This window comes from Martes martes (assembly GCF_963455335.1).
Source record: "Martes martes genome assembly, chromosome: 1".
Classification (NCBI taxonomy): domain Eukaryota; kingdom Metazoa; phylum Chordata; class Mammalia; order Carnivora; family Mustelidae; genus Martes; species Martes martes.
Window position 1 is genome coordinate 109,777,642 of NC_137888.1, and position 13,021 is coordinate 109,790,662.

Here is a 13,021-nt window from a genome sequence, read left to right on the forward strand (position 1 = left end):
CGATGATACTTTCTGTTTTTTTTTTTTTTTTTCCCAATGGACCTTTCAATTTTTTTTTTGGTTTATAAGAACTTGCTTTTCATTTTGTTAATTTTCACTCTCATTTGATTTTTATTTTGTTGATTTCTGCTCTTTGATTTATTTTTTTCCCCATTCTCATACTTACTTTTTGGTTTACCTTTCCTTTCCTTTCTTTTTTTTTTTTTTAACTTATTAATTTGAAACCGAAGGGTATCAATTTTAGCTCTTTCTTCTTTTCTGTTATGAGTGGTTAAAGGTCTAGATTTTTTTCTAAGGACTGCCTATACTGGACCTCATAGATTTTGACATATTGTGCTTCTATTATCATTCAGCCAGAGGTAGTCTCTAATTTTTCTTGTGATTTCTTCTTTGAACCATGACTACTTTAGAAATTGTTTTGGCATTTTCCAAATATTTTGAGTTTTCTTAAGATTTTAATATTTAATTTTAGCTTATAGAACATATGGCCTTGATTTTAATCTTCACAAATATATTGAGACTTCTTTTACTGACTGAACAGTAGTACATCTTTGTGAATGATCTTGTTCATTGGAAAAGAATTCTGTACATAGTTTTCTATAAATATCATTTAGTTCATTATATTTGACAGCACTGTTTAGGTTATCTATATTTTTACAGATTTTTGTCTAGCTTTTTATTGGTTATTGAGAAAGGGATGGTAAAATCTATCATCATGGAGTTTTATTGTTGCTTCTTTAATTTTATTATTCTTTGCTTCATGTATTTTGAGAGTCTTTTATTAAGTACATATACATTTATAATTAATATGTCTTCCTGAAAAATTGAGCTTTTTTTATTATGAAATATTTGTTCCTCTTTATCTCTACCAGCATTCTATGTGTTGAAGTTTATTTTTATATTTAATTTTATTTTATCCACTCCATCATTTTAATACTTTTTTGCATAGTAAATCTTTTTTTAATCCATTTACTCTCCACATCTTTATATTCCAGCTACATTTCTCTTTTTTTAAAAGATTTTATTTATTTATTTAACACAGAGAGAGGAGAGAGAGCACAAGCAGGGGGAATAGCAGGCAGAGCAGGCAGAGGGAGAAGCAGGCTCCCCACCGGACAAGGAGCCTGATGAGGGACTTGATCTCAGGACCTCAGGATCTCAGGATCATGACCTGAGCTGAAGGCAGCTGCTTAATTGACTGAGCCACCCAGGTGTCCCCAAACCTCATTTCTTATAGAGATCACATAATTGAATCATGCATTTAATCCATTCTGATAATCTCTGCCTTTTAATTGGAGTGTTAATCCTTTTACATTTTATATAATTTTAATTTGATTGAAGTTGAGTCTACCTATTACTTGTTTTCTGTTTCCCCTTTCTAGTTTTATTTCTTTATCCCCTTTTCAACAGTCTTTTTAATTATTTAAATCTTACTAATTCAATTTTAATATTTCTGTTGGCTTTTTAGCTATAACATTTATGTTATTTTGTGATTACTTTAGGCAGAATTTCTTAACATCAGCACTATTTACATTTTGGACAGGACAATTCTTTGGTGTGGAAAGCTATTCTGTGCATTGTAGGATGTTTAGCAGTAACTCTGGCTTATACCCACTAGATGACAGTAGTACCCTGCTTCTGTTATGACAATCAAAATATGTCCCCAGACATTGCCAATGTACCCTAAGGGCAAAAGCACTCCATATTGAGAACCACTCCTGAAGGAATTATATTGTAAGTATTTAATTTTTCACAGTCTACTTAGAGTTAACCTTTTAATGCTATATTTCAAACATAGAAACCTTGTAAACATTTTGTTCTAGGAATGTAAATGTTGGATATGGTATGATAAAGTTGGTGTGGTCACAGGCGAAAATGAGAAAGCAGCTTAGAAGAAAGAAGTTTATTATACTCACAGATCTAAGATAGGAGGTCACCGTATGTCACATAGGGCCACAGGGGAATTCACCAGTGTCAGTCAGGAGGCTGAAAGGGCAGGAGCAATGAGAGAAATTTGACCATGGCCTTTACTGGAGTTAGGAAGGGCAAGGCATGACAGGGTAATTAATTTGGGGATTGGCTAGTTTTAATAATTTTGGTGGACTTAAAGCCATAGGAGTAATCCATTGTTTCTTAGTTCCTGACCCTGGATTAATAAAGGCAGAAGAATGTTGCCTCTGGGGTGTATGGACCAGATAGAAGAGGTATGACTCTGGGTTGTTTTATATGCATATCAATGGTGTACTCTGGGTTGAACTATCTCTAAAAATTAACTATTTCCAAGAGTTTATTGCCCAAGAGGAGTTGTCTCTCCCCAGACAGAAAGTCTCCCTTAATATATAAAAACATCATAATATACATTAAAATATATACCTACCTTCATACATACACATATACAATATGCATGTAGCACTATTTACACCCTCTCCTCACTGAACTTCATGGTGCTGTTGTCATGCATATTACTTGTATGTGCATTTTAATCCCCCCACAATAATGTTATAAACTTTGCTTTAAGAAATTATATGTGGGGCACATGGGTGGCTCAGTTGGTTAAGCATCTGCCTTTGGTTCAGGTCATGATCTCAGAGTCCTGAGATAGAGCCCCACATCAGGCTTCCTGTTTAGCAGGGGCGGGTCTGCTTCTACCTCACCTGTGCTTGCTCTCTTTCCTCTCAAATAAATAAATTAAATATTTTTTTAAAGAAATTACATGTATTTCAAAGAAATTAGTTTATATAACTGTATCTTGTATTTAAATAGATATTTTCATTTCTGATACTCTTCATTTGTTCCAGAGGACTTAGATTTTTTTTGATGCCATATGCCCTCCATATGAAAAATTATTTTTTTATTCCTTGTACTGCAATCTGGTTATATATATATATATATATATATATATATATATATATATATATTTTAAACATCTTTATTTAGACTTCATTCTTGAATGATATTTTCTCTAGTTAGAGAATTCTGACTTGACATTTTCTTCTCTTTCAGTACTCTCGTGATGTAGTTCCACTGTCTTCTGGCCTCCATAATTTCTGAAGAGAAGTTCATAATTATTTGAACTGCTATTCTGTGTATTCTTTAGCTACTTTCACACGTTACTTTTATTTTTACTTTTCAGAAGTTTGACTGTGATATGCCTAGGAATGTGTGTGTGCATGTATGTATTTGGGATTCCCCGAGCTTCTTGCATTTAAAATTTGTATCTTTCAACAAATTTGGAAAATTTGGGCTTATTACCTTTTAAAACTTTTTTTGTCCCATTCTCTGTGTTTTTTCTCCCTAATATTTCAGTTATATGTATAATAGAAATTTTGGTATTATCCTACAGGTATCTGAGTCTCTATTTTTTCTGAGTCTCTTCTCTGTCTCATCTTCATACTGGTAATTTCTATTAATGTAACTTCACATTTACTGACATTTTTCTTTTTCATTCCATTCTGCTATTAAGTCTATCAAGTATTTTTTTTTCACTTCAATTGTTCTTTTTGTTTTAAAACATCCATTTTGTTCTCTTTTATATTTTCTATTTCTCTTAAAATACTTCATATATTTTCTTTTCTTTATGGGTATATTTTCCTTTATCTTACTTAACATAATTACAATAATTACTTTAAGTTCTTCCTGATAATTCCAACTTAAGGGTCATTTCAAGCTTATGGGTCATCAATGGATTGCTTCCATTGATGGTCCTTTTTAAGGATAGGTCATAATTTGTTGATTATTTGTATACTGATTACTTTCAAATTTATTCCTCCTGGCATTGTGGAGACTTCCTTTATTTACTCTCTAATGCCATAGGTAGAATATTTATGGGGAGGAAGATGGGTCTTTTGGGTTTTATTTTGTTTTGCTTTTGTTTTGTTTTTTGGTATTTTGTGTAGAATTTCTAGTTGTTATCTTCAAAAGAGCTAGTCTGCTGGGCATCTATGCCTAGATATTGAATTTCTACAAATGCTTTTATAGAAAGCATCTTTGAAGATAATATTTTTCTCCTTAGATCTGATTAATAGCATGAGTACTGTCACACATTTCTTAATATTGAAACATTTTTATATATTCAAGGTATAAGTCCACTTGGAATTATTATGTTATAATTTAATATTCTATTGAATATTCATTGCAAGTTTTAAAAGTGTTTTTCATATCAATATTCATAAATTTGATTGATATTTAGTTGTCTTCTATTGGGCTCTCTTTGCAGATTTTGGTAATTATATTAAAAGACAATGTTTCCCCTCCCCTTCTTGATTTTTACTAAATAAAGAAATGGCTTTATCTTTTACTAAGATGATTGGTATATTTCACCTATGAACATGACTGGACCTGGTGCTTTTTAAGGGGAAGTAGCACTACAACTTTCTCAATTCTCTCTATCATATTGTCATGTTTAGATATTCTCTCTATTTATAGCTATTTTCTTTATTTTTTACTAGAAAATCATTCCATTTCATTTAGGTTTCTAAATTTTCATTGAACTTAGAGAAGTAAGAAGACAGATGATTAAAGTAATAATAAAAGATTATTTTATATGTAATGCTTTTTTTCCTTACATAGGTAATTGAGTAGCTAATAGTTAGTTGATTTCAAAATACCACCTCTTGAGTTTACTTGTTCATTTTCCCATTTATTATTTTTTATATTTATTTGTATTTCCTGTTGCTCTATTTGTGTATATTCTGTTGTGTATTTTGGAACTTTTTCACTTAAAGTTTATTTAGAGTTATTTTGTATTAAATGCATAAATCTTACGAATGTTAAATTTTCTTTAATTATGCTTTTCTAGATATAATGTTTTATTATATTTCATATACCCTTTTGTTTTTGTTTGCTTTATTTTTGATTCAAGGATATGACTAAGGTAACTTTTTTTTTAAGTTAGAAGGGTTTTTACTCCTTTGTGATATATTATTAATTTCTAGATGTATACATTGTTTTTAGAGACTGTCTTCTCTATTTCTGTGTTTTTGGATTTACTGAATTTTTTACATTTAAATAGTTAATTTTTAACCACATTTCATAAGTACTTGAATGTGCAGTCTCTGTTTCTGTGTATAGAACCTGATGACTGGTATTTTGATCCACTATCATTATGTTATATATGTCTTCTCTGTCTTTGCCCATTAATTAATTAACCAATTATTATTATTTTTTTGGCTACTTGATCTGTCATAGACTAAGAGTGGAGAATTAAATTTTCCTTAATTACTATGTTTTTTTTTCTTTCATGACTTTACATTATGAATATTGATGCTGTCTTATTTAATGTAGGAACACTTACAGAATTTGATATTTATTTTAGATTATAATCTTTTCCTTATAAATTTTATCTTCTTTAGTGCCTTGCCTGTTTTTGTTCTTGTCTGGTGAATATTGTAAAACTTAAGTTGGTTTTCTTTGCATCTTCTTCATATATATTTACCTAGTTCATACTATAAACCTGAGTCTCTTTGTTTTTCATATGTTCATATATATAACATATGATTGAATTTTGCTTTGTGATCCAACCTGGGTGTCTTTTCTCTAAATTGGTAAGATGAACCTACTTACATATAATGATATGACAATGATAATCTTTATTCTGCCATCTTGATTTTTGTATTGTTATATTATTTTAAATATATTGCCATATTTTCTAGATTTCCTTTGCTTTCCATTGAGTGTATTTTCTCTCTCTTTTTTAAAAAGATTTTATTTATTTATTTTAGAGAAAGAGAAAGAGAACCCTCATGCCTGAGCAGGGGGAGGGAAAGAGGGGGAGGGAGATGGAGAGGGAAAGAATCCCAAGCAGACTCCGTGCTGACAGGGCCTGTCAAAGGCTTAATCTTCTGATCCTGAGATCATAACCTGAACGGAAATGAAGAGTTAGATGCTTAACTGTATGAGCCACCTAGGTGTTCTGAGTGTATTTTTCTTTTAACAAGAAGGTTTATAGTCTATCTTTTTCTATGGGTGGCTAGAGGTATAACTTAGCACAGTATTTTTATCCTAGCCTTTTTGACTAATATCTAGTGACTTCCTAATATAAACCCATTCACATTAGCAAATAAGAACTCATTTCTTTTATCTTCTTTTTGTACTTCTCTGTCATTCACTTTTTAAAAAAATGCCTATACCGATCATTTTTAGTTACTTTAGTGATTATTTAAATAATATGTTTCCACTCGATGTGTTATCTTAAATAGCTTACATTGAACCTCCAAGAAATCTGCATATTCATACTATTCCCACATTCTCTCATCTTTCATCTCCCTTCTTTCATTAGTTTTACCAGACAAATTTCATTTTTTTATGGCATATTTTATTTTATTTCCCACGAGGCACCCAATTATTACCACAGAGAGTTGATGTAATTCCAGCCCTCCTAATTAACTTGTGTGGCTTTCTCCAGATTTGCATTCTGGGGTTAGGGAGAGAAAGCCTGTGCCAGCAGCTGGCATGTTGGTAAATGTAAAGGGCTTTCATGGGCCCCAGGTAGTAGGAACACAGTGTGAGGAAGGCGTGGTGTGGTGTTCTAAGTTCCCCTCAGTTCTCTAGCAAACCTCCATAGCAGATTGCTGGACTAGAAGTGGAGCCTGGGTTTCAGCCCTGATCTTATAGCTGTTAACTTTGTTTCCTCATCTCTCAAAAAAGGTGACATTGATCATCATCCTGCTTCATTAGTAGTCATATTGTAAGGTTCTAATGAGATAGCTTGAAAGCATTTTGTAACATGCCTCCTAGATATCAGCTGTTAACGAGTTCTGATTTTTCTCCCAGATAAGAGCTTTTGTTAACATGGAACTAAGTAGGTTGATTTGATTGTTGTCTTTGTTTCCAAGTCAGTTGGCCCTCCTTGGTTGGACATTAAGTCACCATTATAAGGTCAGAGGTCAGGCAGCAGCTGGCAGAGAAGGAGGAGAGGCAAGGGAAAACCAGCTGCTGAATATTCATAAGCCCATCCCAGAGGAAAACTTGGACAGAGTCAGAGAAAATTCCCTTCTCCTAAGAAAATGCAGTGATTTAATATTAGCCTCCTCTGGCTGTAGGTGGTAATGCTGACCTTGTTTACCAAACAGCTTTACCTCCCCTGTGCCATTTGCCCTTCAAGCCCCAAGAAGAACTAGGCCGAGTGAATACAGTTTAGAGTTGAGGCAAGACAAAAGAGGCTCTTGGATTGGGGCACCCTCTGCTGTTTAGTATCAGAGCTGGGTTTCGAAATCAATTCTTCCAACTCCCTGTCCAGTGTTTATTTTTGGATAAATACTATTTTATTTGCTTCTTTCTCTCTCTCCCTTTCGTCCTTCTTCCCTTCTGGTCCAGTCCTTTCTCTTCCTTCCCCCTCCTCTTCTTATGATCTTGCCTCTGTGTTTTCCATCCTGTCCCTTCTCCTTTCCTCTTCTCCATCCCTCTGGGTGAAGATAATCTCCCCCTGTTAATGTAGCTCTGCTTCTCTTAAGAAGCCACTGAGAGGACTATTGGAACTTAGTGGAATGTGTTCCAGCGAATCCCACATACTGGGGCTTACAAAACAAAGTTGTTTTGTTTTATCCGCTACTTGCCTTTTGGCTTCATGTGAAGGAGAGAGCAATAGCCAGAGAGGACTAGAGGTTGTGGGTTAGGTACTTGTGAGATGAAGGCCAGTTCTCTTTGGATCAGAGCATTAACCAGAGACAAAGTCAGGAAATGGTACGAGACCTGGTTTATGCTCTAGGTCAACTAGTTGCTAGTACATAGCGTTTGTTACTGTTTCTTATCTCAAATGGAGGCCTACACCTTATTTCTATCATTAATGGATTTATTTTCAGATTTTAATTAGAAACCCATTTTCATGATCCTGTTGTGTCTGTAACCTTTCAGAAAAGTAGAGGAGAGGGACACCGCTCAGTGGCTTGGTTGGTTAAGTGTCTATCTGGCTCCATTTTGGCTCAGGTCATGAACTCAGGGTTGTGAGATGGAACCGCATGTCAGGCTCTATGCACAGCTGGGAGTCTGCTTGAAAAGTCTCTGTCTCCCTCTCTCTTTGTTCCTATCCCCTACCTCTCTCTGTCTCTCAAATAAATAAATAAATCTTAAAAAAAAGAAAAAAAGTGGAGGAGAGAGGACTAGGCTTCTGTGAGATTAACCACAGGTTAAAGCTATGACTAATCTTTTTTAAAAAATATTTTGTTTATTTATTTGACAGAGAGAGAGAGATCACAAGTAGGCAGACAGGCAGGCAGAGAGAGAGGGAGGAAGCAGGCTCCCTGCTGAGCAGAGAGCCCGATGCGGGACTCGATCCCAGGACCCTGAGATCATGACCTCAGCTGAAGGCAGAGGCTTTAACCCACTGAGCCACCCAGGTGCCCCAAAGCTATGACTAATCTTAACCATACCGATTTTCTTACTGTTCAACTTTGGACAATGCACTTTAATTCCTGGGCTTTCAATTTCTAATCTATAAAATGTCAATAATAAAAATTCTTCCCAGGCTACCTCATAGATTACTGTCAATTTTAGTGATGAATGTGAGAGTGTTTTGTAAATTGAAAGCTGCTAAAATAAAGTAAGTTGTCACAGAATTCTAGAAATCCATACTTACTTGTTACTCTCTCATTTAAAAAAAATATGCCCACAAGAGCTAATGGTGAGGAAGCTGTGATCTTGAGTGGTCTAGTGACTTGTATGTAAGTAGACAGTGGTGGGGCTGAAAACTTTAGGTCCTCTGACTTCAAATCCTCCGTTTGTCAAGCTCCTGATTCCTACTAGTCCTCAAATGCATTGTCCTTTTTGAGGATAAATGGGCCCCATTTATCCATTTCTTTGCCTCCATTCCTGTCTGAACTTTGTAATGGGGAGGTAGAGAACTCTAGAACTTAGCAGGTTCTGAAGTCAGGCTGCCCAGGGAACCGATCCTAGATCTGCTTACGAGTAATGTATAGGGCAAGTCCCATAGCAGCCTGTGCCTCAGTCTCCTCATTGATAAACTGAAGAGAGTAATAGTATCTATCTCATTGGTATGTGTGGAGAATTAAATGAGATAATACATTTCCAATGCTCAGAAAAATATCTGGTACGAGTGAGCACTCTGGTATGTGATGCAGCAGAAGCAAACCTATTGCTTCTCTAGTAGGTTTGGTGGGAAGATACTAGTTTAGGATTCAGAGACCTGGGTCCTGATGGCTTTCCTGATATGTCTCTGCCCTTTGCTGAGTCTCATTTTCTTCATTGATAAAATCTGTAAGGGTTTTTTGTTTTTTGGTTTTGGGTTTTGGTTTTGTTTTTGGTTTGTGTGTGTTTTTGATATTGAAATTCTGTACCTTTATGGTACTCTATTGGTATAGCGAGTTTTCAAAAGTCATTCATCTTGGAGGGCTAGATGACTTTACCTAATCAATTACTCCTGTGAAAAATGTCTCTACAGAGGTTTTATGCTGGAAAATACTATTTCTGTCACATTGATATGCCAACAAAAGCTGAGCAGGAAGGTCATGCCTCGAAATGTCTTCCTGCAAGAGTAGGCATCGCATATTGATCTCTCCATGCTGTTTAAAATTTGCATTTGGCATAATAGAATGGATAGACTGTGCTGCAGAAGTGAGGCTGGGGAAACTTCCTGTGGAGGTCACCACCACTCATTCTGTCTGTAGAGATGCTGGTGGAAGCAGGAGCTAGAAGCCGCCCCCTGTTGACTTAGTGTCAGCACATACAGGGAGCGGCAGGAGGAGATCCCAGACGTGATTCCATCAGCTCAGCAGTGTTCCCTTGGATCCAAAGGCCAGTGAGCTGCTCTGTACCCCCAGAGTTCTAATTGGGCTTCTTTTTCCCAGACAAGAGCTTCAAAGTGCCTCTGCTCCGCTCTGGGTGAAACCGGCTCGTGGCCCAGGCCAATTCTGCTGTCTCTGCGTCTGTCAGTGTGTTCTAATCACTGTTATAAGTGTGGTTCTGTGGAACACCTTGTAAAATATTTTCCTATTGCTCCAGCAACATCTCCTGTCTAGACAATCTAATTACGAGCACAGAGCAAACAGCTGAAGTCTATTCCGCCCCCAAGGGTTGCCTAACTCCCAGGAGTGGAGGTGGAGGATGGGGGGGCGGTGAAAGGTATTGGTTGCTTTTTGTTGACCTGACCAGAAAATTGAGTGCTCCAGAAGAATTTGGCTAACTTTTAATTAAAAAGAAATGATCTGGTGGAAGCTGGCATTTTGTTGTTTTTCCAAAGTCAGTGGAGGATCAAAGGTACCGATTTATTTCCCTCCAATCGCATCTTTTTCTTGGCTTCAGAGGTGGTTTGTGGTCTTTGCTTTAAAAAAACAAAAAACAAAAAACCAAGAAAACACTGATTTAATAATCTGCTCTCCCAACAGCATGTTGCAAATAGAAGGTGGCCCCCTAAAGGTATGTTCTTTCCAAGTAGTAATTCAATTACATTCAGTGAGTGTTTCCTGAGCCCTGGCCAGGTGGCAGGCATTGAGCATGACAAAATGATGAGACAGGGACTCTGTCCCCAAGATGTTCACAGTCTCACAAGAAGGCAGACCCATACACACTCATGCTTTAAGCAGGCATTATTTAATGCTTCGGTGGAGAGGCAACAGTGTCGTGGGCACAGGAGAGGGGAAAAGAATTTCTACTACGAGGTATGGGGAGGTCTAATGGAGGAGGTGGAATCTGGGCAGAACTTTGTAGGATAAGTCAAATTTGGGCAGAGAGATGGAGAGGAGCAGTGTGGTCCAGGCATAGGTAGGTGAATGCCCAACCGCTGAGATCACACCAAGTCTTCCATGGGGCTTGGTCCTGGCTGTTGGGAAAGTATAGTGGAAGCTTCTGAATGGTTTTGAATAATAATATGAGGAGTTTGGGATTTAGTCATATTAGCATGTAAAGGGATGAATTTTGGGGGGTGGGGAGAAGCCTGAAACCATTGACATTCTGCTCAGGAAGTTAAAGGTGGCAACCCTGTAAGAGATGGTTTGGAAGAGACAGAAACTGGAGAAAGGGGCTGGCTAGGGGACAGATTCTCTAGTGGAGAGAAAGGGGATGGCTAGGGGACAGATTCTCTGATGGAGAGACCTGAACTAGACCAGTGAGTGGCAAAAGGAGGGCGTAGGTGTGAGAAGACTCAGTTGAAGTAGACTCTGATACATGGTGACTGGATTGGATTTTCTTGAGGTGGCAGAGGGAGATGGTGACCATGAGCCTCCAGATGGAAGGTGCTCTTCATGTTTGTTCCTGGGGAGACTGACTGGCTATGGGGCAATGTTTGGATAAAGTGTTCACATAACTGACATTTATTGAGCACTTGTCATGCCGGTTGCTGTGCTGTGTACTGTGATGCCATTGTGATAAAGAGAGTTTCTGCCCCATCAGACAGTAATGAAATCATCATAGCAGTAAGATTAAAATTACAACAGGGATATGCTCTGAAGGACATATATGGGATGTGTGAATTATCTCTTGCCATGTAATGATTTACCTCAGATCTTAGTAGTGTAAAATAAAAAAACATTTATTATCCCTGGGTCAGGGATGTGGGTGAGGCTTAGCTGGATCCTCTCATTCAGGATCTCTCCAATGCTTCAGTCAGGATCACTTGGGCCATGGCATCTCAAGGCTCAATGGGAGAGGATGAGTCTCAAGATTGCTTATGTCAACAGGCTCAGGTCCTAGCTCTATATTGGCTAGAGAAATCAGTTCCTGCCTTGTGAGCCTTTCCCTAAGGCCACTGACAACATGGCTGCTTGCTTCTGTCAGAGAGAGCAAGGGAGAAAGAGAGAGCAAGAGAGGTTGAGCAAGATGGAAGCCACCATCTTTAAGTAACCTAATCTTGGAGGGGACATCTGTTACCATTATGTGATTATCTGTACCACATTCTCCTCGTTGGAGGCAAGTGAATCCAGCTTACTCTCCAGGGGAGGCTGTCACACAAGGGCATGCGTATCAGGAAGCAGGCATTTTTGGAGGCCATCTGAAAGACAGGTAGCCTAAGATCTGAAGGATACCAGAGCATTTATGACAGGATTTGGACCTAACATTGGAGAGGGAAGAGCAGGGAAGGCTTCTCTGAGGAAGGGACTCTGGAGCTGGGGTTGGAAAAGGATGGATAGGCATTGACAAAGTGAAGAGGGTTATGGAGAGAGTGTTCCAGGCAGAGAGAAGAATGAATATGTGCGAAGGAGGAGAGAATTTAGTACCTCTGAAGAACTATGAACAGGCCAGCATGGCCTGCTAGCTAGGAAGGGCCAGAGGGATGCCAACATGGAGATGAGTTCTGTGTTTAGCTGTGGATGAGCTATGTTATTTTGGAGGAGTTAGAGTAATTCTGCTTTTATCTGTCATTTGCGCTGGCATTCACTAGAGAGTGAGGGGGCTCAGAGTTAAAACGAGTTTGAAAGCCCTCGCTCTGAGCTGCAGGACTGTCTCTGGACTGCTGGGAAATGGGTCTGATTCAGTGTACGAAATGAATAAAATTGCCCACTTATCTCTTAGGATAATTACTTATTATGTAATGAGATAATGTTCATAAATCTCCCTGGGCTTTTTGGGGGAAGGTGTTATATAAACATAAGGCTTTATCAGTGATGATGGAAACAGATTTGGGGGATTAAAATCAGATGTGCATGGTGATGCTATGGCATTTTACTCCAAACCAAGAGACCTGTGAAGTTTTCCAGAGTTCTTGGGAAGGGTTTTAGGTCCAGAAATGGAGGCAGCAGAGTAATCAGAGATTGATTGCCATGGGTGTAGCAGGGAGAGGCAGATTGGGGGTGAGGGTGAGCTCCTTTTAACCCATTCACCCTAATAAGACAGAGCATGGCTCTTATTAATCCTAGTTAAAGGAGACTTTAAAAATGCAACATGATGTCTCTGCTTCTGGGAAAAAGAAAAGTCTGAATTCTTCGTCCATATTCTGTCTTCAGTTCGCTGTATATCCTTAAAAGATACCTGTTTCCCCTCTCAGGGCCTTAATTTACCCACTGTAACATGAAAGGGGTTAAACTAGATTGATCCTTAGGGTCTCTGCCATCTCTTGGGCCAGGGATTAACCAAG

At 37.6% G+C, this 13,021-nt stretch overlaps 1 protein-coding gene across 1 annotated transcript in view; it reads left to right on the top strand.

The window, feature by feature from the left end:
* The window catches only part of TPRG1 (tumor protein p63 regulated 1), a 157,165-nt gene that overhangs the window by 71,557 nt on the left and 72,587 nt on the right, over positions 1-13,021 (top strand). The window lies entirely within an intron of this gene.